Here is an 18,579-nt window from a genome sequence, read left to right as displayed (position 1 = left end):
TTTTGGTAGAGCTGTGGGTAGACAGATGGTTACTGGTCCTGGTGGGGATGGCGGTGTGGGGGTGGTATGGAGAAAATCTGTCATCAAACTTTCTCAGAATACTTTCAGTAACTATTCCTTGATATCAGCAAACTCCCATGAATTCTAAATTGAATTAGTGCCTTCTCTTGACGGCCTTGAGCTTAGTTGTATAATCATGTGCTGGTATTCTCTCCAATATGTAAATACCATATTAATAAAAGAAATATATCTAATATATACTCGTGGAATTACTGCTTTCAATACTTGCTTTGGGACTCTTAAAGAAGAGAAATACAGATATAGAAAAGGAAGATCTCTTTGTTATTGCAGAGCCTCCTAAAAGGCTTATCTGTTTTGTTTTTTTCTTTTTCAGGAAGGAAAAGAATACTAAGTGTCTTAGCTACTGCTGTTTGAGCAACAGCTCGGGAAACACTCATCTCTCCTTTTTGACAAAGTTATTCAAGAAATGTCTCCCAGAAATGGACATTTTGCCTCGTTTGCTAACCGCAGTATGACATTTTAAAACCCGCGAGTACTTCATGTACAGGAGGCTCGCTGTATTTTAATGTAAAAATAACAGAAGAGAAAAGCAATTCTAAAAACCTGTTCAAGACAACATTGTATAAGGCATTTTTAAACAGACTCCCCCTGGTAGTTTGGCTTTCTATCGGGAAGGACAAGAACAAATATCGTTGACCTTGAAGTTTACCAACACCCTTGTGTCTATTGTGAAACCTCCTCCCTTGCTTCCTCCCAACCCCCACCCGACACACACGCTCTCACACGCATTTCCTAATTGTAAATGAGCAGATAGTCTATTTGGAGGTCTGCTATGGTCAAGCCAGGTGTATAGAAAACAGAGCCATATAAAGAAGAGAAGGATCCTTACAAAAGCATGCTGACATAATAGCCTTCAGCAAGGACCCTCCTACGAGTGTGGCTGAAATCTAAGCAGCCCCTTCATTTCCACGTAATTAAGGAACCCCAATTAGTAAATTAGAAAGCAGGAATTCCAGTTTCAGTATTATTTAAAATGTTATAAATTACTATTGTCACATTGAATATTCATTCATTTACTTACTCATTCACCTATACATACAGTAAATTTAGATTGAATTTAAAATATCAGTAAGTTACTGTTTAAGAGCTAGGGGTGCAAAGATGAATATGCATGCTGCCTTGCTCTCAGGTGTCTTCCAGTTTCTTTCTAGGGGATAGAGGAAGGGAGATACAGACTCATAACTATAATAGAATATAATAAATGCAGTGACAAAAATATGAAGAGGGAGCTCTCAGTGCCTAGAAGGGTGTGAGTCGTCATGATAGCTTAGGGATGATCAGAAAAGAGTTTCTGCAGAAAATTTCATCTCAACTATATATTAAACTGAGAAAAGAGACAGTCATACAAAAGAGGGTAGTCTAAGGGAAGAGACTCCAAGCTTCCAGAACAGCTTATGCAAAGTCACAGAGTTAAGAATAGCCTGATATATGAGAGATTATAAGCAGTTTGATGTTTCCAGAAACCATCTGTCAATACAGGGTGTATTAGCAGATAAGGCTTTAGGAGAAGATGGGAGCACATCTCAGAGGGCCTTCTTGTGACATTTTAAGAGCTTGGATCAATCTTATGGGAAATTAGGAGTCACAGAATGATTTAAACAAACGTGTGGCAGAGCTAAATTTTTGTTTTCAATAAATTATTCTCTGTAGAGGATAGATTCGAGCAATGATGTGCTAGTAAATGTTTAACAATTGCCTGTCTGAAAACAAAAAGTCTTGCTTATAGTATTTGCCAATTTCCATGGTGTAAATACTCCCACTATGGCAGATTTAGGTTATGAACTTGAAGCCACTGAACCTAGGTTTGGGAATAGAAGAGCACAGTTGACTTCCATGAGCCGGTACAGCCACCTCCAGCCCGCCATTGGGTTGGAGGGAATAGATTGGAGGAACTAAGACACATTAGGAGGCTTGTATAGTTCAGGCAAAAGATAAGATGGGCCTGAGCTAGACGAGGGGCAGCTTGTGTAGAGGAGACCGGATGGCTAGGCTAACCTAGGGGATTGTTTAGATGTGGAGGTTGAGAAATGAATAAGGAGAGATGACTCCTGCGTTTCTAGTCCAGATCACAGGCTTAATTGCCACCCAGGAGAGAGAAATCTGGGGGAAAGCACGCTTTAAGTAGAGGATATAGTCGGACGTGGACCATCCTGACAATGTGTTTAATCATTGGCGGTGCATATGGTTCCGAATCCTGGGAGCTAAGAAAGGGGCGCATATTTGGAGAAGAGGTGCAGATATGGAAGTTATCGGTTTATGAGTGATGATTAAAAATATAAGTGAATAGGACTCACCAGAGAGGTATAGAAGCAGACAAGTAGAACAGAGCTTCCCAGCTTTTGTGCTGCAGTATCCTGGTGTTCCTTGGATGGGTCACAAGTATACAGACATATGGATTCCTTTACCTTTAGGGCTGCTTCTGGGTGTCTGGAACCACACAGCAGGGTTTGGACCAGCAGAAGCCCAGGCCAATAACCTCAGATCACTAGCATCTTTATCATTCCCTTCTCCTTCATGTGCTGTACGAATGTTATCATCTTCTAAGTGTTTCTTGATATAGAAAAACGTGAAATACTAGCATATTTTACAAGCACTGAATATGTCATTTTCTAAGGGAAAGGGAAAAGAAAATAATCTTTAGAAGGAGACTGAGAGGGAAAGATCAGGGAGGGTCAAGGAGGCCCTGGAAAGAGTAATATCAAAAAAACTAAATATTTGAATTTGCAGAATGAGCCATCTTGCTGGTGATCAATTACCAGTGCAGGTCAGTTCATCTGCCTACCATCTGTTTCATTCATTTATTCATTCGTGCTGCAATTTGTATAGTCACAGGCATGAATCAAGCCTCTGTGAATTGTCAGGTGCCGGACTTCTGGAACATCAGTTATTCATTTGGTTCTGGGTGACAGCATAGAGCAACGAACATTGCAGCAAGGGAGAGGGTGAATTAGTTTTTGTTGATTTAAAGGTCTAGAGATCACCTTAGTGTTCCTACCATTTGGAGGAAGATGCAGTTCTACTCATGAGGGAATTCACAAGATCAGGGAGATTCTTTCTGGTGTTTTGATGAGAAATCGCTTTAAGTTTCTTTATTCCTTCAGGAATACTTGAGTGCGTACTGTGGGTTGGACACTGGGCTGAAAATTCAGTAGACAAAACAGATGAAATCCTTGCCCTTAGGGAGCTCACATTCTAGAGGTGAGAGACAGACTATAAGCAAACGAATAACTACAACATATAGGATGTCAGATGGTGACTAGTGCTATGGAGAACAATAAAGCAGGGTAGGGGGTAAGAGGGGCTGGGGAGAAGCTGCAATTTTAAACAGACCATTCAGGGAAACTCTAACACACTCTAAAGGGTATCAGGGAGGTCTCCCGAGTCATAATGGTCAAACTCAACCAGAAACCCACATGAAAATCTAACGCATTGTTACTTTCCCAAAGGAACTCATTCTCATTTAAGAACACACTGAGGCCTGATTTTATATCCCAATTTTGGCCCATGATTCCATGAGCTTATTTGGTATTCATATCAGTTAATGGCTAAACCTTTCTTTGCTCAGCATTCCAGAATGAATACCTATCATCAGGCTGCTGTGTGTTAAACAAATGGAACATTGGAAGTGTCTCTAAAACACTCTTAGGTCTCCCGTGGCTTTGAAATGGGATATTTTGAATATCTTACATTTTACCTTCTATACTGTCTCACCCATCTCGTACCCTTTTATTTCTGATAAAAGGCCCACTGGCAATTTTATTTCCCCTGCTGGTAGTTTTCCCCCAGAACCTGGTTGTTTTCCTGGCCGAGAGCTGACTGAAGCACATCCTGATTTGCTGGCTTGACTCTGCCGGAGTGTGTAGTGTCCTGGGACTTGGCTGAAAGCTGCTCATGGGAGTCTGTGCTATGGGGCCTCTCGGGCAGAAGGAACAGTGGTTATAATGAGGTCCCTCTGGTCCTTTGAAAGTTAACCTTCCTTGGATGGGATTCAAGACAGATTTGTACTGAACAGTGTTTGGCAAAACAGGTGAACCTAATTTTACCTAAGGTGCATGTTCATGAAAGAGCAAATGAAACCAAGTTTGGAAACTCAAATCTCATCTGAAATACTCTAATGAAAATCCCCGAGAAATGACATCTTAGGGAATCCTTTAGAAGGTGAATAATCAACATCAAATTTAACTTAGTGCAGTCGCAGATTTGTGTATTTGGGGTATGCCTGTTGGTATTATCCCTTTAGTGAAAATTTTTGGAGCATTTGAGTTATGCACTGATTGGTGTGATGGCCAAGCCTTTATTGCGTGAGATGGTCCCTAAACCAGGAGTCTTTTGGCTACAACAGAGGTCAGCAAATTTCTTCTGGAAAAAAACCAATAGTAAATATTTCAGGCTGTGCAGGCTGTGCAGTCTCTGTAGTGCAGCCACTCCGCGATCCTTCCACTGCAGTGCAAATGCAGCCGTAGACACCACACAAGTGGATAAGCAGACCTGTGTTCCAATACAACTTTATTTATGGACACAAAAATTTGAATTTCATATCATTTTTGTGTGTCATGAAATGCTCTTCTTCTTTTAGTTTTTCTTTCAACCACTTAACAATATAAAAAATATTCTTGGTTTGTGGAGCATACGAAACAGATGGGGAACTGGATTTGATCTGTAGGCTGTAATTTGCCAACCCCTGAGCGAGAATCTTCTGTTATTCAGGGTACTGCTCACACATCATTTTCCCTGGGTTTATGTGATTTTTGTTTAGTGGAGGTTTGGGACGTCGTTTTTACATCTGTGTATTTAATGCAAAAAAGTTCCAACCAGAGCGCTGACATTTCCTCTGGGTTCTTGTATCAGTTAAGTAACCTTTCTGATGGAGTTTCTTCACCTGTAAAATGGGGAGGACAGTTCTTGCCTCAAGTAGGTGATAGGAGGATTAAATTATATGATGTTTATAAAGCACACAACACAGTTCTTAAACAGAGCAATCACTCCATAAATTAACATTCAGTGTGTGATAGGAGGTGCTTAATAAACTCTAACATCTGCCCATTCTCTCTCTCATTGGAAAAATGTTTTGCTCTTGGAGATTAAACTCTGAGGGCAGGCATGTGGCTAATGAATCTGAGGATGATTAGTAGCCAGTACCATCTTCCCCTTTGCTGTTGTGGGTTGTCATTTTCCCTGTGTCGATGCCTCTAGCTACAGAGAAAATTTGCCCATATTGTGTATTTCTGGCCATCCTTGACTTGACTGTTGACCTGGCAGTGTGAGCTGGCCTTCCTTGTCTGTGGACGTTGTAACTTACTGTGCTTGATTACGGTCCAGGCTGCGGAGAGAGCCCTCTGAATCTTATTAGCCAATATGTCAGACAGTCAGCTTCCCTTCAGATCCTTTTAGTTTCCTCTTTCCAATCAGAAGGCCTTTTGAACCTTTGGTTGCTGTTGGTCATCATGAAATTATAAAGATATAGTTTGGAGGGCTATTTCTTCCCTGATACTTTACTTTTTCTCTTCCTTGAATATGTACATTAGGTCACTTTTGATACATTTTTAGATAGGTAGGAAAAATTCACCAAGGAGAACTCTATCCTGGATGGGATGCTGAAAATTAGTGAATGATGGGGCGTACAAGTCAACATCACAGCAGGATGATGAGACCAACTGTTGAAAACAGAGCTCACACAGGAACCTGCAGGTAGAGCTGGAGTAGGAAGGTCTGGAGATCTCAAAGACACAGTGACATCTGCACAAGAGGAGGCAAAGTGGAGCTTGCTTTTTGTCATCTGCCTTTGGAAGTGTGGTAGTGCTATAAGAACTGTGGTTCATGTATATACAAATTTTAATTTACTGGGGTTTTTTTTTAACAACTAACAAAAATATAACAAAAACCCAAAATGTATTATGTTTGTTATGTTAAATGTACATATATTATAAACCATATATTATAGAGAATAGACAGTAAAGCCAATACCTAGGGGAAAAATAAAATATGAAGTGTGGGTTCCCCACTGTCCAGGGGCCTGGGGCAATAAAGATGAGTGAGGAGGTGGGACCAGGGACTGCTGTTTTATGGCCACCAACAAGGAATTGCTTTATTTCAACATTCCTTCCAAGTTTGATCACCTCTTTTTGCTGTAGAAATGATTTTAGAGTAGATTCTTGCCCACTGACAGCTGGATTATAGTTAAGAATTATTTTCACCAGGTCTATAAAAGCTGAACCTCTCCTCTCAGACCATGGAAGGCTGTTTCAGGTTTAGTAACCAGGAGGCTGGATTCGCAAGCTTCCCTGTTTTCTGTATCTACCTTCCAGGTCAGCCTGGGAAAGAAGAATCAACTGAGAAGTCCTATCTAGTTAGTGCTGGGAAAAGATTCTCAAGCATAATAAAAGATGAAGCTGCTAGGAAGTTAGTATGCTAACTAGGAAGTTAGCATACTACTAGGCAACAGAGTAACAATCTGATATAAGAAAAATGGTCCAGAAAATAGTAAATGTTGATGAGGATGTGGAAAAATAGGAACTCTTGTGCATCGCTGGTGGGAATGTAAAATGGTGCAGCTGCTTCAGAAAACAATATGGCTGTTCCTCAAGAAATTAAACATAGATTTACCATATGATTCGGCAGGTCCTCTTCTGGGTGTATATCCAAAAGAGTTGATAGCTGGGACTCCAGCAGATATTTGTACACTCATGTTCATAGCAGCAATATTCATAATAGCTAAAAGGTGGAAGAAACCCAAGTATCTATCAATGAATGAATAAATAAACAAAGTGTGGTATATACATACAATGGAATATTATTCAGTCTTGTAAAGGAAGGAAAGGCTGACACATGCTACAACATGGATGAACCTTGAAGACATTATGCTAGATGAAATAGGCCAGTAATAAAAGGATAAATGCTTTATGGTTCCACTTCTATGAGGTAACAAGAGTAAGCAGTCAAATTCATACAGACAGAAAGTAGAGTGATGGTTGCCTGGTGCTGAGGAGAGAAGGGGATGGGGAGTTTGTGTTTAATGGGGACAGAGTTTCAGTGGAAAAGTGAAAAAAGTTCTGGAGATGGACGATGGCAATGATTGCACAATGTGAATACTTAATGCCAATGAAGTATACACTTAAAAATGGGTAAAATGGTAAATTTTATGTTATGCATATTTTACCACAGTGAAAACAGACAGAAAGAGAGAAAGAAAGAAAAGGAGAGAGAAATGTCCCAAACCAGTAAATGGTGAGCCATAAAAGACAATGGAAGAAGAACACGAGGTTCAGAACTGCGCTTAGCCCAATGCTTTTCGTTTAGTGTCTCTGCAAGCTAGAGATTAAATATTTCATGCCCACTTCTCTTCCTTGGGTAGAGAGCTGGGTTTAGGCAGGGGAAAAAAAATCACTGTGCAACAACCCATTGTTAAAGATATGTTCTTTTTGTTCAGGACATAGCATATAAAATGGCTAGTATAATGTAATACTGAATGCCACAGTGTATGGTACAGATGAACCAGGAAATTCCATTTGAGAATAAGTTGGTATGCTGAATGATCAAGGACTTTCCAATAGGAAAAAGACTTGCATAATGCTAGCATGTTCTCTGGTGTTATCAGTCTCTCTCTCTATGCCAAATAACTCAGCTCCCTCACTTCCTCTCAGACCTCAAACTGCCTCCCTGTTCCCAGATGCACACACTTATCACCTGTCTTTAAGAACACTTTGTTTTACCCTACGGATGGTGTGAAATATCTGATGAGAAGGTTGCAGGTCTTCATTTGCGGTGAGAAGATATTATCTTAATCTTCAAAAAGTCTTTGATCATTCCCAATGATTCTGACCGGTTGACATAATCATGAAGCGTAGCCTCACCACCAGCTTTCAAAGCAAATGCCTGGAGGAGGGAAACAAGAGTGATGCACCCTTGAGCTTTCTTTCGTTGCCTCTCTCTCTCTTTGTTTTTTTTTCTTTTTAAGGAAAGATTGCTTTAAATGAAGAATAAATAAGAGTGAAAGAAATGGTGGTGAAGAGAAGGGTGAGAGTGGAGAAAAACACCAGGGTGTTTTTATTTTATTTTTTTTTCTATATAGCACTCTGGGAAGTTTTGAAGGGAAAAAAAAGATTTAAGAAGTGATACTTTTGAACTTCAGCCAAAAGCAAGCCATCAAAATGGGACACTGTCTCTTTAAGTGCAAGCCTGCACAAACGAAAGGAAATTAATTAAGTATCCGACGCTGGTGTGGCGCCATGGAAAGAATACACAATCTGGGTCCAGCATGCCAAATCTGAAATGAAAATGAAGGTGATCCGTCATATTTGGCTGTTTTTTTAAGACAGAATATATATTTTTGAAAGTTGACTAAGCAATTACCCAAATTAAAGAAACTAGAAAAGCAAACAGTGGTAAAAATGCTTTAATTTTTTAGAGGGTAAATTAGTTTTAAAATGTGTGCCTTTTATTATCTTAATACCAAAGAGAAAGAAAAAAAAAAAAACTCAGGGTGTTCCTTAACTCCTTAATGGCGTCATCTAGGAGAATTTATTTACTGCCTCCGCCAATGATAAAGTTTCCAAACTTAAGGAAAACTTAAGGAGGCTCAGGCTGCTTCTAAGCTCTAAGGAGGAGATGCTTAGTGTATGTTTCTGAATCTGAGATTTGTTAAAGGTCTTTTTCGTTTCTTACATTTGGGTTTCTATGCTCCACTTGCCCGCCTTATGTGCGGTCAGCAGCCAGATGGATTCCCTTCTCTGCTACCACCTCTTACCCTCTGCACCACTCAATTTGGGCCCTGCCATTTGGCAGGTAAGGGAGTCTTGCATTGCCGTGTTTCTGTATTAATCTCTGGTAAAGACTAAGAGAAGGAACCAAAGGGCTTTAGCTAGAAAAGGATCCATCCACACGACAATAGGACATGTGCCAAGCGGACGGTATGGTCACCTGGACTTCTATTATCCTTCTTCAATGGGAAGGAGAATATCCGAGACAAAGCTCCTGGGAACTCCATCTTATTTCTCAACACCCCAGAGCTTTTCCTGATACAGTAGGTGGAAGTAGATGTCAGAAGGAGACACCTCCTAATATAAATACAGTATTTACGGAGATTGTTGAAGAGAAGGCTGTGTTAGGTTAGACTCTCTTGGTTGCAACAGGCAGAAAAATCCATGAGAAGTGGTCTTGAGACAAAAGGTAGTTTGCTGTCTTTCACAGGTTGAAAGCTCTATCAAAGGTCTGGCGTTAACCATGATCCAATTGAACACCTAGTTATATGTGGTGTTGACTGGAGTCTTCACTTCCTATTTCTGGCTGCTCTTTCTCACTCTGGAGCTTCATCTTTCCTCATGTAAGTCTAGTGAGAAAGAGGAAGTTTCTGATAGATCAATCACAGGCTTTGGAATTTTGCTGTCCTTGATTGGCCTAACTCGGGCCATGTACCCATTTATTAATTCTTCACTGTGGCCAAGGACATGAGATGGGCATACAGAATTGCCTTTGTCATATGTTCCAGAAGCTAAGAGCAGAATTGCCTTCATGAAAACTACTTGGAGGAAGAGAGTTTGCTTTGACTGATTACTACAAGATAGAGGGGAATATTATGTATGGCAAAAATAAAATTGCTTACGTTCTAAGTGAACTTAGGCATTGTTAAATGTTTTAAATTGCCAACAGCTGTTTCACAACTAGTTCAGAGAATTAGGGATGGAGGCAACAAACACCCATCAGCAACATATGCAGAAGGTTGGTTATGGTGGGGAAATTGATGGGAGCTGGCTTGGTGATGTGATCACCAGCCCCTGATTTAGAGCCAAACAGTCCTGGGGTTACACATCAGCTCAACACTCTCTAGACGTACAATCCTGGCCAAACTGCATAACCTCCTTGATCCTTAGTTCCATCACTTGTAGATTGGCATAATGACACCTACTTTGTAGGGTGTATTAGTTTCCTGTGGCTGCTGTAACAAATTACCAAAAATTGGTTGGCTTAAAACAGAAGTTTTGTCTCTCACAGTTCGGGAAACTAGAGGTCCAAAATCAAGGTGTTGGCCCAGCCATTCTGCCTGAAGGCTCTAGGGAAGAAATTATTCCAGGCCTTTCTCTTAACTTCTGGTGTTGCCAGCAATCCTTGGTGTTCCTTGACTTGTAAATGCGTCACTCCAATCTCTGCCTCTGTTGTCACATGGTGTTCTCACTGTGTGTCTGAGTCTCTTCTCTTCTTACAAGGACACAGTCATGTTGGATTACGGTCTAATTCAGTGTGACCTCATTTTTATCCTGTTTTTTTTTTTATTGAGGCATAATTGACATATAACATTGTGTAAGTTTAAGGTGTACAATGTATTGATTTGAAAAATTTGTATATTGCAATGTTACTACCACCAGAGCTTAGCATTAGCTAACACCCCTATCATGCCACATAATTATTTATTGTTTTATGGAGAGAACAATTAAGATCTAGTCTCTTAGCAACTTTGAGGTTTATAATACAGCATTGTTGACTATAATCACTGTGGTGTGCATTAGATCTCCAGGCCTTATTTATCTACTCGTTGCAAGTTTGTCCCCTTAGACAACATCCCCCAATTCCCTCACCTCCCAGCCCCTGGTAACCACCCTTCTACTCCCTGTTTTTATGAGTTTGGCTTTATAGATTCCACATATAGCGATACTAAACTACTGATGGATCTCCAAAGGAAATGAAAACAGGATATTGAAAAGATATCTGCACTCTCTGGTGTATCACAGCATTATTCACAATAGCCAAGATACGGATGAACCTAAGTGTCTGTCTGTGGATAAATGGAGAAAGAAGATGTGGTGTATATAAACAATGGAATATTATTCAGCCGTGAGAAAGAAGGAGTTTCTGCTATTTGGGACAACATGGGTGGACTAAAGGGCATTATGCTAAGTAAGCTAAGTCAGACAGAGAAAGACTAGTATATCTATATGACTTCATTTTAATTTGATTATCTTTGCAAACACCTTATTTCCAAACAAGGGCACATTCACAGGTACTGGGGGTTAGGAATTCAACAATTTTTGGAAGAACCAATTCAACCCATAACATAGGGTTACTGTAATTATCATATGAGATGATGCATTTAGCCATCATTATCAGCTAAGTCTCTCCAGCCAGCCATTCACTACTTGCAATGTTAGAATAGGAGAAGATTAAAAAAAGCTTTATGAAATATAACAAATATATAGAGACATGATGAAAGTTTAAGTATAACCTCAATAGGTTTTCAAACTGAGCATAACCATGTAAATAGCAACCAGATCAAGAAATAGAATGTTGTCAGGATACATACATGGGCCATGTGCTATGCATATGTTTAGCCTCGTGGATAAGACTACACAGTATTCCAAAAAGGTTGTGCCAATTTATACTCCGACTTCAAGGTATAAGAGTTCCAGTTGTGTAAATTTCAGGTGAGGAATCTTATATAAGTGTTTCTTTTGCTTGATGATGTCTAAAAATCTTATCAAGAGCTATGAAAAGTTTACCAAAGGAAATCTTAGTTTAGCATTTCTCTTCTGATTAAAAAAATTTTATTTTTAAATGGAGGGGGCCCTAACAAGGCTTTTGGAGCGTGAGTCAGGGTGGTCTTTCTGGGCTTCTGCAAGCTTAAGTAACTTCCCCATGTCACTTAACTGATTTCCTGGGATCTAAAGTTCTTGGAAATTTGGTATATTATAATATCTTTTTTCTTCTCATTTGTGACCTTTAATTTAAATATAGATGACTCCTTTTTATTTAGACCTGGGAAGATGGGACGTAGCATATATTGGTGCATTAACGATGTATAACTAGAGAGTGTGAGATCCAGAGAAGCTAAATAAGTTGCCTAAGGTCAGCTAACGAGTGTCAGTGACTGAGCTGGGACTGGAAATCTGGAGTGTAGCTAGGTGATTTTTACACTTAAATATGCATATATTTCTATATACGTGTTTTCTCAAATATGAGCCAAGTGGTCACACAATTATTAACTCAGGAAGGATTCTTCCTTTATTTTCATTTGCTACAGGACTGTATGCTGACAGTTTAAAATATAAGAAGCTATATCAGTACTTTATTATAGAACGTTACTACTATTCTTTTCAGCTCCTTGATTTGACATCCTACTGATCTCTTCTTGGTTTTCTTCCAGAGTCCAATTGTGTTAATTCTCTCTTTACTACCCCAGAAAACTTAAAAGGAATAGAATTATTTTTACTTATCTTTTTCAGAAACTGTAGGACTCAGGAGAAAATCTTTGTTCCCAAATAGGACTTCAACCATCTTTAACCATAGAAAAAGACATACAAGAAGGAGATAATTTAAAATGGGTGTAATGTAAGATGCTGCTTCTTACAAAGTCAATGTGTGAAGAGGATGCTCATAGGCTTAATGAAAACAACAAGAACTTTGAAATCAGTATAGTTGAGTTCAAAAACAGACTTTCCCCCTTGGACCTTTCCACTGCCTCAGTTTTGTCATCTTTATAATGATAACAATGTTGCAAGAATTAGAGATGGTAAATATAAAGCATCAGCCCAATATCTTACAATGAGTGGAATTCAATGAATTTTAGCCATCATTATAAGTACTATTAATATTCTTTATTATTATTATTATTGAAGTAAGGTATATTTCTGACACATTGATGTATTTTATTTTATTAGAGTAATATGCTTATTAAGCTATGTAAAAACCTTCTAACACAAGTTAAAACAGAGGCATGAAAAGCCTTTTCCCTAAATGCCTAACACTTAATGCAATATTAGCACAGATGTTAGAAGAACCACAATGTGTTTGTAAGTGCACGTTCAAACAGAAATGTGCCAGAACAGTGGTTCTCAAGCCCAGGTGAGCGTGAGTATCCTCTAGGACTTTTTAAAACATGCAACATTCTGGGCGCCTTCCCTGAAACATTGATGGATATGCCAGCGTGGTGCCCCGCTCTGGAGCCAGACTGCCTTGGTGTGGATTCCAGCTCTTCCATTACCAGCTAGTAACTTCGTGGAGTTATTTAGTTTTTCTGCCTGAGCTTTCCCATCTGTAGCACAGAAATAACACTGACACTTGCCTGGTACGTAGGAAGAACTCAAAAAATGCTTGCTTTCATTAGGAGGTGGGAGTCTATATTAAAACCAAAACAAACTCCCCGACAAATCTGAGATTCAGCCTTGTTTGAGAATCATTGACCTAGAGACAGCATGTAATGTGGTATTCTGGATAAAACTGTCAACTTCAAACTGTAACTTCTTAAATTCCTCATTCTTTCTGAAATCTAAAGAAAACTTAGGTGTTAGAAATCAAAAGAATGAGAGATCGTTTTGCTTTGAGGAAAATTAAATTGTATACGTAGTTTGAAATACATAGAAATTTCTGTTTGAAAAAGTTATTTATTCATATGCAGTTCTGTCCTTTGTTTAATTACATTGAAATGGCTCCTTAGAAAGAAAGAAGAATGAAAGAGAAACAATGATAGATTTCAGGTTGTATGTTCAGCCTTATTCACTACCAGCATTCAAAAGTAGATTTTTCCTAATGGCAGAGGCTGCTTAACCTGGATGTCAGTTGCACAAATTTTTAGGACAAGTCCTGACCTTTGCATTAAGGATTAAATAAACTCAGGCTTAATGTTTGAAGTATTAGCGTCATGTCTCCTTTGTGTCTTGTCTGGCTCAGAATTTTTGAATTGTTTCTGATTTCTCGATTCTGCCTTTTTTCTTCTTTGGTGCCAGGTCTGAAACAGGAATTCCTGTCTTGGTTTCCATGTTTGAATACTTGTCTTAGTTTCCCGCCTCAACGCCTGTAGAAAGGCTATAGATTGGTTTTCAAGTTGCCAGTGCTCTTTCCTCCACCTCAGCCTATTCAGATTTCCCTGTCTGTCTGGATCTTTGAATGTTATCTGTCTGCATAGCCACAGGCTCCATGCTTTTTCCACATTTTATGATTTTAGTATTTTGAGTCTATTCTCTTTTTCACCTGGTCACTCTAGCAAAAGTTTTGTCGATCTTGCTGATCTTCTTAAAGAACCAACTTTTGGCTTTATTGATTTTCTTTACTGTTTTTCTATTTTTTATTTCATTTATTCCTATTCTAATCTTTATTATTTCCTTTGTTCTGTGTACCTTGGGTTTACTTTGCTCTTATTTTTTCAGTTACTTAAAGTGAAATATTTGAAATTGTTCTTTTTTAGCATAACCATATACAGCTGTAAATTTCCTTCTAAGCACTGCTTTAAATTAATCCTATAAGTTATAGTGTGTTGTGGTTTTTTTTAATTCATTTCAAAGTATTTTCTAATTTCCCTTGTGACTTCTTCTTTGACACATTTGTTATTTCTGAGTTTGTTAATTTCTACATATTTGTGAATTTCCTAATTTCCATCTGTCGATTTCTAATTTAATTCTGTGTGGTCAGAGAACATACTTTGTATGATTTCAATCCTTTTAAATTCATGGAGGTTTGTTTTATGGTGTAGCATATGGTCTATCCTGGAGAATATGCCCTTGACAGGAATGTGTGTCTACTGTTGCTGAGGGAAGTATTCTCTTAGGTCTGTTAGGTCTATTTGCTTTATGCTGTTATTCAGGTCTTCTATACCATTGTTGATCTTCTGCCTAGTTGTTCTATCCATTGTTTGAACGGGGTTTTGAAGTCTGTAACTATTATTGGTGAATTGTTTACTTTCCCTTCAATTCCGTCATTTTTTGCTTTGTGCATTTTGAGGCTCTGTTGTTAGGTGCGTATGTGTTTATAATCACTGTAATATGGCCTTCCTGATATATTGGCCTTTTTTTCATTATAACATGCCCCTCTTTCTACCTAGTAATATTTTTACTTTTAAATTAAATTTTGTCTGATCTTTGTATATTAGTATATATTAGTATATCACTTCAGCTCTCTTATGGTTGCTGTTTGTATGGTCTATCTTTTTTCCATTGTTTTACTTATATCTTTGAATCTAAAGTGTGTCTCCTATAAACAGCATGTAGATGAATCTTGTTTTTTCCTAATATAATAATCTTTGCCTTTTGATTGGATTGTTTAATCCATTTACATTTAATGATATTAATGATGTAGTGGATTCACTTCTATTCATTTGCTTTTTGTTTTCTATATGTCTCAAGAATATTTCATTCTTCTTTTCCTCATTTACTGACTTCTTTTGTGTTAAGTGAGTATTTTGTGGTAAATTTCTAAATTCCTTTAAGAATTTTAAAACTATTTTAAAAATTTATTTTCTTTGTCGTTCTTCTAGGGCTTACATATGTTTCTTAACTTATCAGAATTTACTTTGGATTTATAATTGAGATATTGAAACTTTACTCCCAGGTAGTTCTATTCCTCTGTAACCTTCTCTCTTTTTTTCTTTTGCTGTTATTGTCATAAACAGTATGTTTATATATATGTTACAAACCTGACTATATATTGTTATAATCATTACTAGACTAGTTCAGGAAAGTCTATTCCATCCACAGGGTGCAACTTCTGATGTCACATCTCAGAGAGTGCAGCTTTGGGCATGTGTGCTATCTCCCTGACCAAAAGGGATGACTATGGTTGTACCCAGGCTCTGTTTGTCTATTCCTTTCCCTGACCTCACCCTTAAGTTTCTGGCCAGTCTGCATCTATTGATATCACATCCAGCTGTTAGCCTCCACTAATTGCTAGTTAATTGCTCTATTATTTTCAGCAACATCCTGTGGCTTAAATTGTTCCATAGTCTGATCCAATTAAATTCAGGCATCTCTTCCAGGTTAGCGTGTTGCCAGTCTTTGAGGCTTGCTCTAGCTCCAGGAGGAGTCTTCTGAACTATCTTTACCTTGGTTCTCTCTGTTAAACGTCTAGTGGTCTACTGTTTCATTTGCTGCAAACATGAATCTATCACTGTCCTCTTTATTGCTCATTGCTAACATCCCCATTGTTTTAGACAGAGTCCTTAGGCATCAAATTTCCCATAATCTGTTCCGAATAAAGCCAGTTCCCTTAAGAAGAGTTACAGAGCTCTCTGTTCTTATGGATTGCCTGTCCTGCCCTGGGCAAAACCTTTGCATGCTTGCTCTGGAGATGGGGAAAAGGACAACAGCCCCCTTGTTCCAGAGTGAAACACCTGCAGTGGGCAGGTGTAGAGGCCCCCAGTCTTCTTGGCTTGCTTCTCCCAGTGTGGAACCTCTGCTCTATGAGCAAGCTGTGACAGGGATGATCAGAGTCCAGGATTCTGTCTACTAGGTCTTTAGTAGAGCTTCTACTCATTGTATCCTAGTTCTTTCAACTCTGCCTGCCTGGAAGAGTTCTGAAACATGGTGCTAGGGAGTATGAGAGATGCCAACAACCTTCCTCTTCTGGAGCAAAACTATAGCCACAGACTGGGAGCTAAAGCGGAGAGAAAGTTCCATCTTCATGGCCACCACTGCCCACAATAGGCTTCTGTCACACTAAAATGGGGGAGAAGTCATGGCTCAGATGCTACAAATTCTCACTGGTTTTACTGAGGTTTAGTAAATGTTTTGAATAAATGTTTCTTTATTTTCAAAGACTTTACAGGAAAAAATAATAATTTTCACCAGTTAAAATGTTTGTTCCTCTGGGGAGAGAGCCCACCAGCTCTTCACACTGCTGTTTCAGAAGCCTTACCCTTCTCTTGTCTTCTTTTTCTTGCATCAACATAATTTCTTTTTTGACCTAATGCCGCTAATTGCTCCCTGCCTGTTCCACTTTTCTTTTGACTTTGGAAACACTTGAGTGTGTGCTATGAGAATAAGAATGCTGAAGGCAGTCACAGCACTGTGAGTCTGACAGCCTTATGAGTCTGACAGCATCCTTGCCTGATGGACAGGTGAGATTTCTCTACTCAAGCTCTGGTAAAGCCTAAACGGGAAATGCTTACTACCACCCACAGAAACACACATTCAGCAGAATCCCTATGATTAAGCTTATCCTAAAGGATTTTCCAAGCAAATAGCGTCACTGATAGCTTCTCCAGGCTTCTGTCTGTAGAGCATATATGTTACTTTATTTCTTGACTGTGCTCAGAGATTGAAGTGACAGTTCAGAGGACTGTCTATAGGGAAGTTGTTCAGTAATGTGTTGGAGATGGAGTTTCATTAAGAGAAATCTACTGAGAAGCATTTTAAAGCCACTGGCATAGGATCGCCACAGATCTGGTCCAGATATGGCTTTTCTCCTCCTTAAGGACCAAAGGAATATATAAAAATATTATTCTTTTTAATGCTTACATCCTCCCCAATAACTGAATGCCACATGATTGACAGATATGAAAACAAATCAATGGACTATGAAGATATTTCAGGGTTCAAATGTCTATAGGACTGTGTAATGAGATGGACATGGAGGTAGATGAGGGAAAGGGATGTATCAAGAATGACTCTTAGATTTCTAGGATTGTGCAACAGTACATTGAGTATCTTATGGAGACAGTGGAGAGAGAAAGAGATAGAGAATGAGAATGAGTAATAGACTGAATATTCCCAGGATTTAAAAGCTGTGGTGAAGAGAATGAGCCCACAATGAAATTGAGAAATGGAGATCAGGATGCAAGGAAGAAAATCAGGGACTTCTGGGCTAAGAATAGGGTTTTACATAAAGAAAGTGGTCAAAAGTATGACGTTGTGACAAAAGTTATGACAAAAGATGGCTGAAAAGGACCATGTGATTCTGTGACATGGAAGTCATCATTGACTTTAGTAGGAATTGTTTGTGGGATGGGAAGAGTTTTATTACAAAGGTTTGAGGAAAGAATGGGAGGTGACCTGGTGGGTATAGGCCTATGTAAGCAAGAGATAACTGATACAAACTCCTTTTCCTTTTTAACTCTGGAGACATTTCGAGAGCAGAAAAACACTAAAGGAATGAGGAGATAATTCTCATTGTGGAGAGGAAGTTCACTATAAGAAGGATGAGAGCCTTAAAGATTAACTCACCTACTGCATGGGGTGAGCACACAGCAAAAAATATTGGAATTAGACAGACATCCTGGCCCTGACATTTGTTACCTGTGTAACTCTGGGTAATAAAGCTATTTAGTTTCTCTGTGCCTCAGTTTCCTCATCTGCAAGATGAGAGTAGTTAAACCCCCCTGACAAATAAAATCATGTATATTGAGCAACAAGTGCCTAAGCGTTAATAAATGTTTCTTTCATTCCTTTCTTTGCCCCATTTTGCTTACCCTATTTAATTTCAAATGTATATGGAGATATTATTAATGTTTTGTACTGTACACAGCCATCTTTGCAGGAACATTTGTTCTCAATTCAAGTCATTCAGGCAATAAACAATATTTATTGAGCATCTATGTGAGCAAAGAGAAACTTTAAAGAGTTCAAGCATGGAAGAAACACAATCAAACTTATATTTAAATAGGCTTACTCTGTCTCAATTGTGGGAAAGAATCTATGTAAAGAAAGTGTAGGAGCATGCGCAGTGATCAGGGCTACACAGGGTAGTGTCATGTGGGTGACTATTGACGTGGAGGAGAAGAAAATGAATGGATTTGGGGAATTTTAG

This window comes from Equus asinus, chromosome 13 (assembly GCF_041296235.1).
Source record: "Equus asinus isolate D_3611 breed Donkey chromosome 13, EquAss-T2T_v2, whole genome shotgun sequence".
Taxonomy (NCBI): domain Eukaryota; kingdom Metazoa; phylum Chordata; class Mammalia; order Perissodactyla; family Equidae; genus Equus; species Equus asinus.
Note: the sequence above shows the minus strand (reverse complement) of the source record.